Below are 16,992 nucleotides of genomic sequence, written 5' to 3'. Positions count from 1 at the left end.
CTTCTCAGGATGGGGTCAGATGGAGAGGCCTCTGGGGAGAAAGACATCCCCCGTTGTGAGTAGGGTTCTATCAGTGGCATTTACTTCCGCTGGTGAGAACAGCTCCCATTCCCCTCCCGCTACGAAGGAGTGAGCTGGACCAAGGGAAGTCAGGGATGTAGAAAAAGCAGGACGGGATGCCAGGGCATCTTCCCCTTAACTCTTCAGGAATGGTGTCCCAAGTTGGAGGCTTCGTGACAGCTGCAAATCCTACCAGTTCTGTCCAAGAATGGCTTTCCCATTGGCCAGGGGGGAGATGGCCCTCTCCCGCTGGGAATGTGGCAGAGTACCTCACATCCATTCCTTGGATGCTAAAGACTGTGGGAATGAGGGAGTCATCTAAAAAACAAACCTCAACACAAAGAACAGTTAAATTGAAATGCTATGTGCCCAACACAGCGGTAGGCACATAGTAAGGCACTCGATTCACGTGTTCAATTGAATGGCAAATATATCCCTTAGGAAAAACACAAAACAAAACCGCGAAAGCCCTAGCCGGGTTAGTCTAGGTAGATTTCCACAATATGCAAAGTGGTGGTCGGGTCAAAACAATGACACCAGCACTTTAAACTATTTGTGTAGGTATGCATGGGTGTATGTTTGAGAAGAAAAACAAAGGTGCAGATCATCCTCCCTTTTCTTCTGCCTCCATCCCCACCCCCGTCGTCCCCTCATACACACACTGGACTTGGTCCGAGATGAAGCATTGGGGGGGGGGTGGGGGGGGAAGGGGGAGCTTTGTGTCAAGTGCCTACTGGAAATGCACTGTGGGGTGTTTTCCTGTATGGGAAACCATTTATGCCAAGCTTTTCCCCATTTCCCATATTTATCTCATCTGGTTAGCTGCCTCCGCTTCCAGCTTTGTGTAATTCTCTTTGCCAGCTGCACAAAAGCTGATTTTTTCCCAAAGTCTAAAGACTGAGCTCACCTGACTAGGTGTTTGTGTGTTTGGTTGAATTTCTCGTTAAACCTTTTCGTAACGTGATGCCGTATTTATTGTTTTAAAAATGAAAGGAATCCTAATAAGTCTTACAAGTTCCTTCATGCATAAGGTTTTCCCAGTTAATGGGCTTAACTGGTGTACATTAATTAGACGTCCATACTGTATTCTGTTTGCATTATTAGTCATTTTATTTTTTACATAGTATCTGGCACACAAAGTGGGTTAGTACTACAGTATTTGCGTTACTTTAAGTACTGAGTATGCAGGTTTCCTGGTACCATTGAGTTGCTGCTATTAAAGCTCACACATGAAATGGCTAAAAGTTACACGTGTGCGTATTATGACTGCGTGAGCCTTAGAAAGTAAACTGTATAAAGAGCAACACATGAGCTGTCAAACAGTGTTAGGTGTGTGTTTATATGTACAGATCTGTGCGTAGCAATCGTTTTATTTAAGTTGATACGCAGCCTACTCATATTTTCATTATCTAGCAATTTTGTACAAAAATAGCAATTAATTTGTAAACACTGCCAGAATATTTTCTAGCTGGTTTGTAATTTTTTAAGAGTGTTGTTTTGTTTTTGTTGTTGTTGTTGCGTTCTTGTGTTCATTTCTGTTGTAAGTGTAGATCTGTAAATACAATTGCAGTATTTAAAGCTTCAGCTTTCAGGAAAAAGAAAAGTAAGAACTCAGCGTGTGCATGACAACTCGTGTGTACAAGAGGAGGGATTTGAAGGAAGATGCCTTGCAGAGTGAGTCGGGTGGCAACTATCAGATTGTGGGAATTTCTTTTCCTATGGGGTACGTGATTTTGTCAAAAGTAAGTATTTCTCCCAAAATTGGGAGCAGGCAAACTACTAATCAGTTTAGCTTTGTGTTGTATGCTAGTTAAAAGAAGAAAATATGTAATATAATGTAAAAAAAAAAAAAAGCTTTTATGATGGATTTTGTAAATAGATTTGTTACAGGGTAACCTGTTCTCTAGCTGTGATCTTACCACTTCAAATGGGTGTAATTTGAATAAATTTTGTATGGTAAAGGATCAATAAAATGATTTTTTTTAAAGAGCTTAGACTTGTGGATGGATTTTCTTACTATTGTCTTATGCTCCTACATTAATTTTATTTTTAAAGACAAGCTTAGCAAGTTAAGGGGAACGTTTGAACAAAAACTCAAAACATCGTATGTCTTACCATTTAGTTGGGATTTGGGGAACATTAAGCATAAATTTTTTGAGCACCTGCGTTATGCTTGCCACTCTGGGAAGCAGAAGAACTTGCCATGTCTCTGATCACTTGGCAGAAACCACTACCAGGTATGGAGGATTTTTACACTGAGAAAGTGACAAGTCAAGTCTTATTCCTCATAAGGAGTATGAAGCCAGTAGATTCTGTTTCTCAAGATTGGTAATTACCTTCCTCGTTCTAGATTCTGTATTTCTTATAATGCCACCTGTGAACAACTTCGGATTTTTTTTGACTGCCATGTCACTCCTAACTCAGAGCTCATCATGTAAAAACTTCAAAATGTGTATCGTATACACACACACAATCAATGCACAAGAGTTAACGTACAAAAAGGAAACATCCCCTGCCGCCCCCCCGCCCCTGTCTATTCACCCCAGAGGTAACCACTATTTTCATTTTTTCTGTGTGTATCCTTCTGGTCTAGGTGTTTTCTAGGCATATATAAACACGCGTTTATATACAGTTTTTAACATAAATTGTACTTAATACATATATGTTGATGTTTAGCTTTTTTTTTCCCACTAAATAGCATCTTGGACATCTTTCCATGTTTGTACTTAGAGATCATGTTCATTCCCTTCAAAGGCTGCATAGCATTCCAGTGATTAAAATTTTATTTAATAATTTATTTACCTAGCTAATTTCCTGTTTGAAGATATTTTTGAAATAGAAAATATGTTTTATTGAATGCTTATACTATGCCAGGTACTATTTTTTTTTTAATATGGTAAAATACGCATAGCATAAAATTTACCATTAGTGACATTTAATACATGCACCATGTTGTGCAATGATCACCACTCTGGTTCCAGAACATTTTATCATCCAAAAAGGAAACCGCACACCCATGAAGCAGCCACCCCCCATCCTCTTCTAGTCCCAGCCCCTGACAACCACTAATCCGTTTTCTGTGCCTATGGATTTGCCTGTTTTGGTTATTTCCTATAAATGGAATCATACAATATGTGACCTTTCTGCTTTTTTTTCACTTAGCATTATGTCCTCAAGGTTCATTCATGTGGAAGCACGTATCAGTACCTCCTTCCTTTTTATGCCTGAATAATATCCCGTTGCATGGATACACCACATTTCCATTATCTGTCCATCAGCTGATAGACATTTGGGTTGTTTCCACTTTTTGGCTACTGGAACACCAGGTACTATTTTAAGTGCTTCATGTGAGTGCTCTGTGGTTTTTCACGGCACACGTCACTAGCTAATCCTATATACGTTATCGCTCCTCTTCTAGAATGTGAGCTCAATGAGGAGAGGTACTTTGTATTACTCACTGTTGTGCCCCCAGTTCCTAAAATAGTGCCTGGCACATAATAAGCACCTAATACATATCTAAATGAATTATTTGTATTTAGCAGATGAGTCTGAGGTTTAAGAATGTTAATTAAAAGGCAACACAGTGATATAATGAGCTCAAAGGCTTTCTCACCTCATTTTGTACCTTATACTGGACTTTTTTTTTTCACATTTTTGCGTTTTATTTTTAGTTCTGCTTGGAGTCCTGTTTTCCCAGAGTTGGAGCACCTGACTTCTGTCATCCAGCATAGCCGCTGTCATATCCAGGGGTGTGCACCTTTGGTCAGCAGGTATTCTATAGTCAAGCCAGTGATGGAAGTTGAACAAAGTAATACAAAAATGGATCCCTTCTTCCAGGTAGACTACTGAAGGTGGTGGTGGGGGGGTGGTAGGAGCTAGCAAATAAAACAAGAATTGTCCATACACAGTTGAAAAATGTAGAGAAGATGAATTTGAATCAATTGTGTAGAGCTGCATCTTTTCAAAAGGTGAATATATGACTAGGATGTGTAAACAGTTTATAATTCAGAAACTTACCTGAGTATTGTTTTAAAATGGGCTCACTCTACTCTGGGGAGAATTTAGAAATCAGTCTGTAATATTGAAATAGAAAATAAAACCATTATTAAAAAGTTAATTGTATTCCACTCATTTAATGTCCATTAAGAGAAATACCAATAGTTATTCATTTATTCGGTCACTCTTTGAATGAGCATAAAGTGATTACTATATGCCAGACACTGTTGTAGGTGCTGGAGTGCAAATGGAAAAAGACATAGATCCTATTAGCAAGAGGAAGCTTATAGTCTAGTGGGGAGAGGAACGAGTTTTAGTTAGGAGAAGTAAGTTCTGAGGGCCAGGTCTTAAGTGATTTTTTCCTTCCAAAGCCACATTTGGAAGACTTGGAAGGATAGATGGTTAGAGGCAGAATGGAAATGAAGATGTAGACTTTCTGCTGGAGAGCTTTACAAAGCAGGAAAGCTTCTGATCCAGGATGCAGGAGGGCTTTTGCAGAAGACTGCCCAGGTAGGCACAACTCAAATGTGAATAAGCCAATGGATTCATTTTCTAGGATCTAGGGAGCTGGGGAGCCTCAATCCAATCTCGACTACAACCCGGATACCGTGAAGGAAAATGACAAGATTAAATGGTAGGTCATGTCTTGGGATAAGAATGAGAATCCCTGCCCTGGCTACTTAGAATTAATCAGCTAGGAGTCAATCAGAAGTTAAAAGAAATACCATTGCGGTGCGCGGGCTTCTCATTGCAATGGTATTTCTACTCATCCCCATGTTTCATGGGTGGATGCTGTCATTATTCTGTGTCTCTGTGCACAGTAACAAATTGGGAGAGATGGAAACCATTGGAAGGCCAAGTTGGAGGACTTCTCAGTGGTTCTTTTGTCCTCAGTCTTTGATAAAAATGGATTTGCTCTGTTTAAACAGAGGAATAATCAAATTGGCAACAGCTCCTAAATAGGATGTTCCGCCTCTGCCTTGAAAGACTCAGACTTCTCTTCCTGTACAGGCTACTTTTCAGCTTTAGAAGCCTTTAAGACAGTTTTTCTGCATCATCAAATTCAGGGGCAGTTGCCTCAGCTGAAGCCTAAACTATACTGTCTCTCTCTCATCCTTGAACAGCCCTTAGCATTGTACAAGGCTTTACAGTTTACAAAGTATTTTTGTTTGCCTTGTCTCTGCATCTAAAGCCATTTGTAACTGATGGCAACAGCTGCAGAAGTAGCTAATCAATTGAAAAATGACAAACAGTATGTGGGCAGTGATATAAACAAAGGATGAAAAGCATTTAGCTTTAAGCCATACTCTGGAGACCAAGGAGCAAGAAAGAACACTGAAATTCTACAGGAGAGACCTGAAATAATGACGTCAGTAAATAAAAATTAAACCATGTCAATAAAGAGAGCATGTTTAAATGGGTTAGAGATGGGAATAGAGGTTGTATGTGCTTAGAAATGGGAGGAGACGGAACAAGACCCAAGATGCTTGAAAAGAGCCACAGCTAAATCCTATCCTTGGCAAGAAACCAAAGAACGGCTGTTCCTTTCATCAAAGAGAAGGTACCATCACCATTGATTCAAAGTTTGGTTATCTATCAAGGGAATAAAGTGGGTGCTAAAGACAGGGGCAGGCATAGGGGTGTAATGAAGGAAAGGAGACAATAGAAAGTGTGGAAATAATTCCCTTACCTGGTCCTGGGAAGGAGATAAACCAGCAATTGGGGGGAAAAATTAGTTATAAGTGAAGAAGAAAGAATTGGATAAGACTCCAGCTCTGGCAATACGGCTGATTAGATGGCCAGGAAACCCTCTCGTTAGAAAAAACCTGGATTGCACAGAGAAAAAAAAACCTTTTTAATCTTTATTGTATTGCTGAGATTACAGGGAATTCCTGAGGGCCAGAAGAATAAAAAAGAAAACTGAGCTGAAAAGAAAGTTTGAAGAGCCTGTAAATGGGAAAGACAGGTAAACCTTAGGTTGAAACCAATTTCATTTCTAATACTGTTACTGGAATTGAGAAAAAAAAGTCTTAGGCCAACAAAGAAAGAGTGAAGTACTGAACCCAAGACTCAGATTAAACCAGAGAAATTGGAAGAAGGCGCTAGTGCTCCAGGTCAGAGTCATCTGGCGTTCAGCAGAGCAAACACATATCCTTTCTGGACAAGACCTCCTTAACGTAGGACCACAGACTGTAACTACCAAATACAAGATCACAGTCACAGGTCAACAAATATATAAGGAAACAAACCAGCATTAATAGCAGAAGCAGGAAACATCAGATTTAGACCTCAAAGAATTCAAATAATGGAACTATCAGATACAGTATATAAAATAAATATGTATGAAATGCTTAAAGAAATAAAAGATGGTAACACAAAACGAGTGGTCAAGAAGAGATGATCAAAATGTGCTACACAGATTAGAAATAGAATAAAATAAAATGTTAGAAATTAAAAATAAAATTGTTGAAGAAAAGAAAAAAATGATGGCTAAACCAGCAGATTAGATACAGCTAAAAAGATCATAATAAACTGGTGTGGTAAATCTGACAAAATTACCCAGAATGTAGCACAGAAAGAAAAGGAGATGGAAAATACAAATAAATTTTAAGAAAGAGGGAGCAGGGACTGAAAAAATAATTTTTTTCTGTAAAAAATCCAGATAATAAATATTTTAGGCATTGTGGCCATAAGGTCTCTGTCAAAACTATATACTTAACTCTGCCTCTGTAGCGTGAAAGCAGCCTTAACCAGTCAGCAAATAAATGAGCGTGGCTGTGTTCCAATAAAAATTATGGATGCTAAAATTTGGTTTTCATGTGATTTTCACTTGTCATGAAATAATATTCTTCTTTTGACTTTCCCCAACCATTTTAAGAGTAAAAATTGTTCTTTAGCTCACAGGTGGTACAAAAAGAGGTGGTGAGCAGTTTCTGGTCCAACATGTGGAGGGTGGAAGTTGTCACGCCTGTCCTCACAACAAAGAAAAAAGCTGAACAATGTGAAAATCAACAACTCTCCTCAGATCTATGAGAGAATTGAGGTCCAGGACAAACTACCACCCTGAAAACCGGAGAAACGGCAAATCCAGAGAACCAGAGCTACCCAGAGCAGAAACGGCCACTGGAACCAGCAACTGGTATGAAAACCTCAAGGGTAACTGACTAGTTGTTGGGGTCTGAGTGTAGACTAGCTTGAGAAATGGAATCTCGGAGGACCCATTCTTAGGACTCCTCACACCTTCACTAGTTTTCCCTCCAGGTGGGAAATAGGGAAACAGAGATGGGGAGCAAGGATTGGATTTTTTTTTTTTTTTTTCTGTAAAGAGCCAGATAATAAATGTTTTAGGCATTGTGGGCCATCAGGAGAAGGACCTCAGGGTGAAGATCTGAGAAAATCTCCCTCATGTTTCTGGTAGGGGGAGGGGCAAGTAACTATTTTGAAATATGCTCAGACCATCTGTTCTCCTTAATAAAGGCCCGTCTTCAAGGAAAACCATTTTGCCAGAGCCTACCCCATGTGGATTTTGCCAGAGTCTTCCTGATGTAGGGGAAAGGAAATACCCAATTCCAGCCCTTTCTAGCCTTCCTGTCCCATCTAAGGGGGGAAAAAGAAGCTGAGAAGCTTGTGAAGGTCACAGCCAGAGGCAATAAAAGACTGAGATCTAATCATGGGATTACAGAACGCTTACCATTGTCCACACCTCACCACCACATTAATAGGGCTGTGTATGATCATAGGGGACTACAGTGGAAAGAAATGCAAGCCTCAGACTCTTTTTAAAAAGAAGTTTCTAGAGCTTCCCTGGTGGTACAGTGGTTGAGAGTCCGCCTGCCGGTGCAGGGGATACGGGTTCGTGCCCCGGTCCAGGAAGATCCCATGTGCCGCAGAGTGGCTGGGCCCGTGAGCCGTGGCCGCTGAGCCTGTGTGTCTGGAGCCTGTGCTCCTTAACGGGAGAGGCCGCAACAGTGAGGGGCCTGTGTACCGCAAAAAATAATAATAATAATAAATAAAATAAAAATGAGTTTCTAGTAAAACCCAAAGACAACAGGAAAGGCAAAACAATGACGCTAGAGAAAATTTTAGCCACTGACACAACAGCTACAGCAAATAGTACACACAGCCTACCTCCTAGCCAGATAAACTTAAACCTCACACTAAAGGGCTATCTACCATAGTTCCTTTTACCCAATATATAATGTCTGAATTCCAGCCAGAAATTACAAAGCTGGGAATTCCCTGACAGTCCAGTGGTTAGGACTTGGCTCTTTTGCTGTGGGGGCCTGGGTTTGATCCCTGGTTGGGGAACTAAGGTCCTGAGTGCTGCGAGGTGCAGCCAAAGAAAGAAAGAAAGAAAGAAATTACAAGGCACACTAAAAGGCAAAAACAAAGTGAGGAGACAAAGCAAGCAACAGAACCGGACTCAGGTATGGTAGAGGTTTGAGAACTATGAGACTGAGAATTTAAAATAACTGTGATTAAGATACTAAGGGCTCTAATGGAAAAAATTGACTTCCTGCAAGAATAGATGGGCAACGTAGGCAGACAGGTGGACACTCTAAGAGAGAATCAAAAGGAAAATACTAGAACTTAAAAACACAGAAACAGAAATGAAGACCATCTTTGATGGACTCATTAGTAGATTGGACATGGCCAAGGAAAGAATCAATAAGCTTGAAGATATGTCACTAGAAACTTCCTAAACTGAAAAACAAAGAGAAAAGAGAATGAAAAAAATAACAGACTATCCTAGAACAGTGGGGAAATTACAAAAGGTGTAATATGCACTTAATGGGAATACCAGAAGGAGAAGAAAGAAAGAATGAAACAGAAAAAAAACATTTACATAATAATGGCTGAGAATTTTCCAAAAGTAATGACAAACACCAAAACACAGATCCAAGAAGCTCACCAGAAACCAAGGAGGATAAAAGGTCTAGACCTAGGCATATCATATTCAAACTGCAGAAAGTCAAAGACAAAGAAGAAACCTTGGAAGAAGCTAGAGGTGGGGAGGACACCTTATCTATAAAGGAGCAAGGATAAGGATTACATTGGACTTCTCAGAAAAACCACATAAGCAAGATGAGAGTGGAGTGAAATATTTAAAGTGCTAAAAGAAAAAAAAAAGACCAATCTATAATTCTATATCCAGAGAAATTATCCTTCAAAAATCAAAGAGAAATAAAAACTTTCTCAGAAAAAATAAACATTAAGGGGATTTGTTTCCAGCAGACCTGCCTTGCAAGATATGTTAAAACAAGTTATTCAGAGAGATGGAACATGACAGAGGTCAGAAACTCAGACCTACCTAAAGAAAGGGGATTTGTTAGAGAAGTAACAAATGAAGGTAAAATAAAATATTTTATTTTTCTTACTCATAACTGAGCTAACAGATAATATATTGTTTGTTCAAGATAACAATGGCAACAATATGTTAGATGATCATAGCTTATGGATAAGTGAAATGAATGACAGAAATGTTATAAGGCATGGAAGAGAGGAGTTGAGATACTGTTAGGAGATACCTGTACTACATGTGAAGCAGAATAGTGCTACTTGAAAATGGACTCAGATTACTGAAAATTCTATGGCAAAAACTAAAAATTTTTTATAAAGTATAATTGATATGTAAGAGAGGAGAAAAATAGAATCTTACAGAATACTCACTTAAAACCAGAGAAGAGAGAAAAAAGTGGAAGACAAAAAAAGGGGGGGCAACAAATAGACAACAGTAACAAATATGGTAGATATTGATCCAACTATTTTCAATAATCACTTTAAATATCAATGGTGTAAATATACCAGTTGAAAGCAGAAACTGTCAGAGTGAAATAAAAAATAGGAGCCAACTGTGTTATTTATAAGAAATCCACTTTAAATATAAAGACAGCTAGATTAAAAGTAAAGGAATGGAGAAAGATATACCATGCAAATACTAACCAAAACAAAGTGGAGTCACTATATTAATTTCAGACAGAGCAATACCATTTGCATTAGTGCCAAAAAAAGCAAACACTTAGGCATAAACCTAATAAAATATGTGTGAGATCTACATGAGGAAAACTATGAAGCTCTGATGAAAGAAATCAAAGATCTGTATAAATGGAAAGCTATTTCATGTCCATAGATAGGAAGACTAAAAATTGTTAAGATATCAGTTCTCTCCAATTTGACCTACAGATTCAACCCAATCCTAATTAAAATCCCAGCAAGTTATTTTGTGGATATCAACAAAGAGATTGTAAATTTTATATGGAAAGGAAAAATCCCCAGCACAGCCAACATAAAACTGAAGAACAAAGTTGGAAGACACTACCCAACTTGAAGACTTACTACAAAGCTATAGTGACCAAGTCAGTATGACACTGGTAAAAGAATAGACAAATTGACCTGTGGAACAGAAAAGAGAGTCCAGAAATAGACCCACAAAAATATAGTCAACTGATCGTTGAGAAAGTAACAAAGACAATTCGATGGAGAAAGGATAGTCTTTTCAACAAATGGTGCTAGAACAATTGGACGTCCACATGCAAAAAAAAAAAAAAAAGAATCTAGACACAGCCTTTACCTCTCTCACAAAAATTAACTCCAAATTAATTATAGGCCTAAATGTGAAACACAAATCCATAAAACTTCTACAAGATAGAAGAGAAGAAAATCTAGGTCCCCGTTGGTTTGGTGATGACTTTGAGATACAACACCAAAAGCGTGATCTGTGAAAACAATATTGATAAGTTGGACACAGTTTGATATAATGGTACTGGTGCCTTATTCTTAAAATTATGTAGTGAGTTCACAGGTACTCATTTTATTATTAAGCATCAAAACTTACATTCATGCTGCACATAATTTTTTTTTAATGAATTTATTTACTTATTTATTTATTTCTGCATCGGGTCTTTGTTGCTGCACACGGGCTTTCTCTAGTTGCAGTGAGTGGGGGCTACTCTTTATTGTGGTACGTGGGCTTCTCAGAGCAGTGGCTTCTCTTGTTGCAGAGCACAGGCTCTAGGCACGTGAGCTTCAGTAGTTGTGGCACACGGGCTCAATAGTTGTGTCTCGCAGGCTCCAGAGCGAAGGCTCAGTAGTTGTGGCGCACAAGCTTAGTTGCTCCATGGCATGGTGGGATCTTCCCAGACCAGGGCTCGAACCCGTGTCCCCTGCATTGCCTGGCAGATTCTTAACTACTGCGCCACGAGGGAAGTCCATGCACATAATATTTTTGTATGTAAAATTATTACACAATTTTTTTTTAAATTTTGTGGTTGGGCCTCAAAATGTCAGAAGGATAAAGGTAAGGGATTGGCAACTGTGACAACCAACTGGTCTTTAGAGTACCAAATGTGATAGATCATTACCTGATATATAGCTGACACCATAGATTGAGCTCATCTTTTTTTTCTGTGCTGTGCACTGCAATAAAGCCTTCTGATAGATACATAAAAATAGGGAATTGGGCAGAATTAAGAGAAAGGCAAAGCTTTACAATTCATTATTTTTTTAAAAAAAGCCAAGAGTTAAATCAGAAACAGAATATTTAGAAGAGAAGCAAGGAGACAGAAAAAACTAGAATTTTACCTCAGCAGGACTATGGCGTACTTTGCTTAGCCCTTCTTTAAAGTGCTGATGTGTACAGAGTGCCAGGAACTACCCTTTATAGAAACTGCTTTTCCTCCAGGCCCCTTGTCCAGCTGAGTTCAGTTACCTTTTCAAAGGCCCCAGCCACAACTTGCTTGTGGATAGGTGCCAACAGGGTAGAGGCCGGTGAGCGCAGGTAGAGGCCAGTGAGAGCAGGCAGAGCTGAGGGGCAGGAAGCACCACTGATACTGTGTTGTGTGCCCGCCCCTTTCGTAGTAATTTCATGAAAATAGTAGGCAAAAAACCAGAGTAAGAAAGGCCCTCTGAGCCATTCTTGCTGATTTATTCTTTCTTACCTTTCTCACCTCCAAATTCCACAGCTTCTATCGTATCATCTGCTTTCTCTTACTTCTTTCCTCCCTCGGGCCCGCTGTTTGTCAGGCTATCACAATCAGTGTGAACTTGACTTCGATGCACCTGCCCAGCACTGACCTCCTACCCCTAAGCCCAAATCCCCTCCTGCCACCTAGGGCTTGTATTTGGCATCTTAGACCTTACTATTCCAATTCTGGCTATCACAGCATGCATTAATGGAAGAGCAGAGACAATCAAACAATATTGTATTCATTATTTTCTGGAAATAACCATTCAACTCAGTTTACAATCTTCTTTGGGCCTCTCCTCTTTTCTTTTTTCCCCATTTATTGTACTTTGGGGGAAATGCTACATAATCTATACATACTCTTTTCATCCTTTGTTTAGCTTTTTTTGTTTTTTTGCTTTCAAAAGAGATTTTTATTTATTATCAACATTTGGCTTGATACATGAAGGTCTAGAAGAAACCAAAAGTTATTTTTGACTTTTCATTTCAGTGATTACCTTTCAAAAATCAGAAACCCTACTATAATTGAGTAAACCCTTAAAGCAGGTTAAGATACAGGTGTGTGGATTTCTTCACTAAGGTCTCACGTTTCCTCCCAAGCAGTCAACCAATGTTCATCATTAAGCCCCATTTCCCTAGCCATCTCTCACATGTTCAATGTGGCCTCTTATACACACAAGTCCAGTGCAACCAATCCACCCATAACACACACACCAAGTCTCCAAGTCAGCCACAATGCACAACACCCTCTCAACACTCATCTGGTTGCTAATCAAGGGCCATTCTTCTTGACACTGCCTACCATCTCTTTTTCCATTTCTCCCACAATACTCACTGCTCCAAACAACAAAAGAAACAAGTTCCTTTTCCCCAACTGCAGACGAAACAGCTTCTTTAACTCTCTTCCACCCCAGCCCTCGCCCCGCTTATCCTGTACCCTGCCTTTATTATTCAGAAAGCACAGGGCCTGGTGAAATCTCACTCACCTCATGCCATACGTACCAGCACCCAGCTACGGATGAACCCAGGGCAGAAGAGCATCAAAGTCCTGCACCGGCCGTATTCAGTCACCTCATCCACCAGAGGCAGCGGCAGAGCCCAGGCCATCCTGGCTCCTTCCATACCCCGGAGACAGCGTTTCTTGTACAAAGGCAAGTCCTGTGATTCTACCCAATGGGACCAAGACTAGAAAACTGTAAACCAAGATCTCCCACGCAGTACCCACCAGCCAGCCACCCCCGAGGCCGACCCTCACTGCCCGCACCCTTGGGTCCTTGCTCTTGGCTGCCCTGACTTCCAAATTCCGTCTCCCCAGTTCTCCGCAGCCGCGCGAGGCCCCTTTGGCTTAAGTCTTCCCGACCGCCCGGAAGCCCTCCGGGCTCCCCGCATATCCCACTCGCTGGGCTCCCCGCTTGAGATCGTGGTGGTCACTCGCTGCTTTCCAAACAGACCAGGGCAGCGACCCGCCGCCTACCCGGCGCTCCCAGGCCGCTTTCGCACCTTTCCCTGCCCCCTTCTGCTGGAAGCCCCTCCCTCCCGGGTCCGTTTTCCTGCTCCCCTCCAGGCCTTGCTTCCGGTCATCCCAAGATCACTTCCGGTCGCCCTTTCTCAACCCCGCGGCTCTTAAGTGAAATCCAGGTTTCCGCTGAGCTGACTCCCCGCCTTTTGCAGCGCCCCACGGCCTGGGAACAAGGATGGGGAAAGCCCAGCTCTGGCTTGAAACCCAGACTCGCCAGGCTCCTCCAATGCCCCAGCTGCTTAGCTTCAAAAAATTACAAAGGTATTCTCTTCCTGGTGAAATCACCAGTTTTGTCTTCTTATATTTCTTTTGGCGATTATTTGACATAACTGAAATAGATAGTACTAACGCTATGTCATTTATGAAAGCTTTTGTTTTAGGATGACTGTTTGTCTTACCAGGGCAAGAAGGTGACATGACAATAGAAAAGGAAATGGAGACCACTCTGGCCTCTTCCCTCTTCTAAGTGGTCTGTACCACTCAGAGCTGCCATGCTCAGGACTGCTTGAGGGATACTGAATGAACATCACATAGAAAGCCTCAACTCTTGGGACTTCCCTGGCGGTCCAGTGGTTAAGACTTCACCTTCCAGTGCGGGGTGGGGGGGGAGGTTCGATCCCTGCATCTTCCAGTGCAGGGGGGTTGAAGGTTCGATCCCTGGTTGGGGAGCTAAGGTCCCACATGCTTTGCAGCCAAAAAAACCAAAACATAAAACAGAAGCAATATTGTAACAGATTCAATAAAGACTTTAAAAAAACGGTCCACATCAAAAAATTTTTAAAAGAAAGAAAGCCTCAACTCTTAGCATTAAGGACATAATAAAGTTCCTATTTCTTCAGTTATCAAAAATATAGTGGTTTCGGGCTTCCCTGGTGGCGCAGTGGTTGAGAGTCCGCCTGCCGATGCAGGGGACACGGGTTCGTGCCCCGGTCCGGGAAGATCCCACATGCCGCGGAGCGGCTGGGCTCGTGAGCCATGGCCGCTGAGCCTGCGCGTCTGGAGCCTGTGCTCCGCAACGGGAGAGGCCACAACAGTGAGAGGCCCACGTACCACCAAAAAAAAAAAATATAGTGGTTTCAATGTAACCTCCCAAACTTAATTATATAGCGGTGTAATTAAGGAGACTTTCCAGATGGTTCAGGAAATTTCTAACATCAGCCATGGTTATTGAACAGATTCAGCTACAATTCCCTTCTCTTGGTTCTCGATCTCAGCAACTCTCTTACTTTTACCTCACTTTTTAGCTCTAGCACCACTAAACAAAGGGCTTCTTCTAGAAATCAACATATTTGTAGATCTGAGACAGTCTACTTTTTAAAATGATTGGAGGAGAGTAGTTTAAGCTGGTTTTAAAAAAAAAATGCCTGGAGGTGTTTTGACAACACATTGCAGTGTTGAGCACTTGGCTTTCATTATGTTGTGAGTGGTAAGAGATTGATGATAAGTGCTGAGTTTCTTTTGAAACTGTAAACAGGGAGGCCGGAATGGACGAGATGTGGGAATCAGATCATACGATGACTTTTATAAAAGAGTGGTCTGTGTATATATATACATATACACATCCTATGGGTTCTGTTTTCTGGAGAACTCGACTAACGTAGCATCTGTGTAGTAGAAATCATGTCTGTGCTTCCTCCAATATCAAACCATAGGATCACAGGTGGGTCCTGTGATTATAGTACGGGACCCCTCATTTGCTAGGCTCAGCTGGCTGAATGTAGTCTCTTCTCCAGGAATTGGAATTGGGGTTAAGAGGAATTCATGTCTATTTCTTGAATGGAAGAGATGTAACCACTCAGAAGTGTTGTGTAGCCATCTTCTACATGAATTGAGTAGCAGAGGAAGCCATGGCAATTAAAGAAAAAGGAACTCCAAGTGTTAAGAGAAACGAAGATAAGAGACAGAGAGCAGTGAGTTCCACATGCTTCCTGAAGCCAGCAGCACTCTGGCCCTGAAATTCTCCTTGTAATGAATTCTTCATTGCTTAATTGGGCTTCAGTGTGTTTGTATTACTTGCAACCAGAAGATCTTAACTAATAACCTAGCATGTCAGACAGTTTGTCGGCCACTAGGGATATAGAGATTTAAAAAAAAAAAAAATGGTATGGTTCTCATCCCACCACTGCACAACTCCCCACCAAAAAACAAGTCCCTTCCTGCATGGAACCTCCAGTACCCAGGGGAGAGGTACACACGTAAGCAGATAAAGTCTACATGGTATAGTAAGTGAGGAGATACTTTGTGTTACCAGATTTAGAAAACAAAAACAAAAGCAGGAATGCCTGGTGAAATTTGAATTTCAGATAAACAATGAACACATTTTAGTGTAAGTGTTTCCCAAATATTTTATCCGGCAACCTCAGAGATAGACCGTAGACAGATGTTAGAGAAGGGGGGCGCTTAACCCAAACTAGGGTGTCTCAGAAATCTTGTTTTATTTATTTATTTACCTACCTGGTTAGTTCTTTTCTGGAGAAAGAATGCTTGGGTTGAGTTTGGAAGGATATGTAGGAGTTCACCAGGGGAAGAAAGGCAGGAAGAGTATTTGAGTGAGAAAGAAAAACAAGAGGACTAAAGGCACAGAAGCATGACACAGCAGTGTACGAGAAGGGAACTCAAGCATTTTGGCATCACCAGAGCTTAACAGTACAGGCAGTGAGATTTAAAATGTCAGGAAATGTTTAGGGATTCAGATGGTACGCTAACACGATGATTTTCCATCCCATGCATACGCCTATTGGAATGTCAGGAAAGATATTTTAAAAACAGTAATTCATAATGACACTAGAAATGCAGAAGGGCTGTAGGCAGCAGATAAAAGAGTTGAGGAATTCCTGGAAAACAGAACATTTATAGCATCACATTAGCAAAGCAACAAAATGGAGAAGCCGTAGCCAAAACACAAAGAGGAGAAAGTCACTTCAGTGACATTTCAAGGGTGAGAATGGATTTTCCTAGGGAAACCCCAAGTTTGTTGTCCATAAATAGAAAAATAGAGCCTGGACACATCATAATGACAATTACTGAAAGATCTGACTTGGAACAGCAGTATCTGTTGGATCTCCCTCCCCTCCCTATGTTCTAGCAAAGTTTGTTCCCAGAATAAAGGCCTGAGAATGTTTTTCTCAAAGCATGGCAAGGAAGGGTTAGGGTTAGAGTTAGAATTATCATGCTATTTGGGTCAGAGAGCAAAGCAAGAAGGCGCCAGAGGTAACTCTAGACTTTGGCCAAGACTATAGAGGGTGAAAGATTCCAAATTAAGGTCATGAGCACGGCTCTCTAAAGAGAGAATTGTATTTCAAAAGATAGGTAGAAGGCACCAGGTAAGAGGAAGGTATCTCCAAAACCACAAGTCACCCTCAATCTCTCTCTCTCTCTCTCTGTATATAAACAAATACATACATACATGCATATATATTATGTATGTATTATCTTTCTAAACGACAAATACTTC

This window comes from Leucopleurus acutus, assembly GCF_964270905.1.
Source record: "Leucopleurus acutus genome assembly, chromosome: 10".
Classification (NCBI taxonomy): Eukaryota; Metazoa; Chordata; class Mammalia; order Artiodactyla; family Delphinidae; genus Leucopleurus; species Leucopleurus acutus.
The sequence above is the reverse complement of the archived record's forward strand: the minus strand, read 5'-3'. Positions refer to the sequence as shown.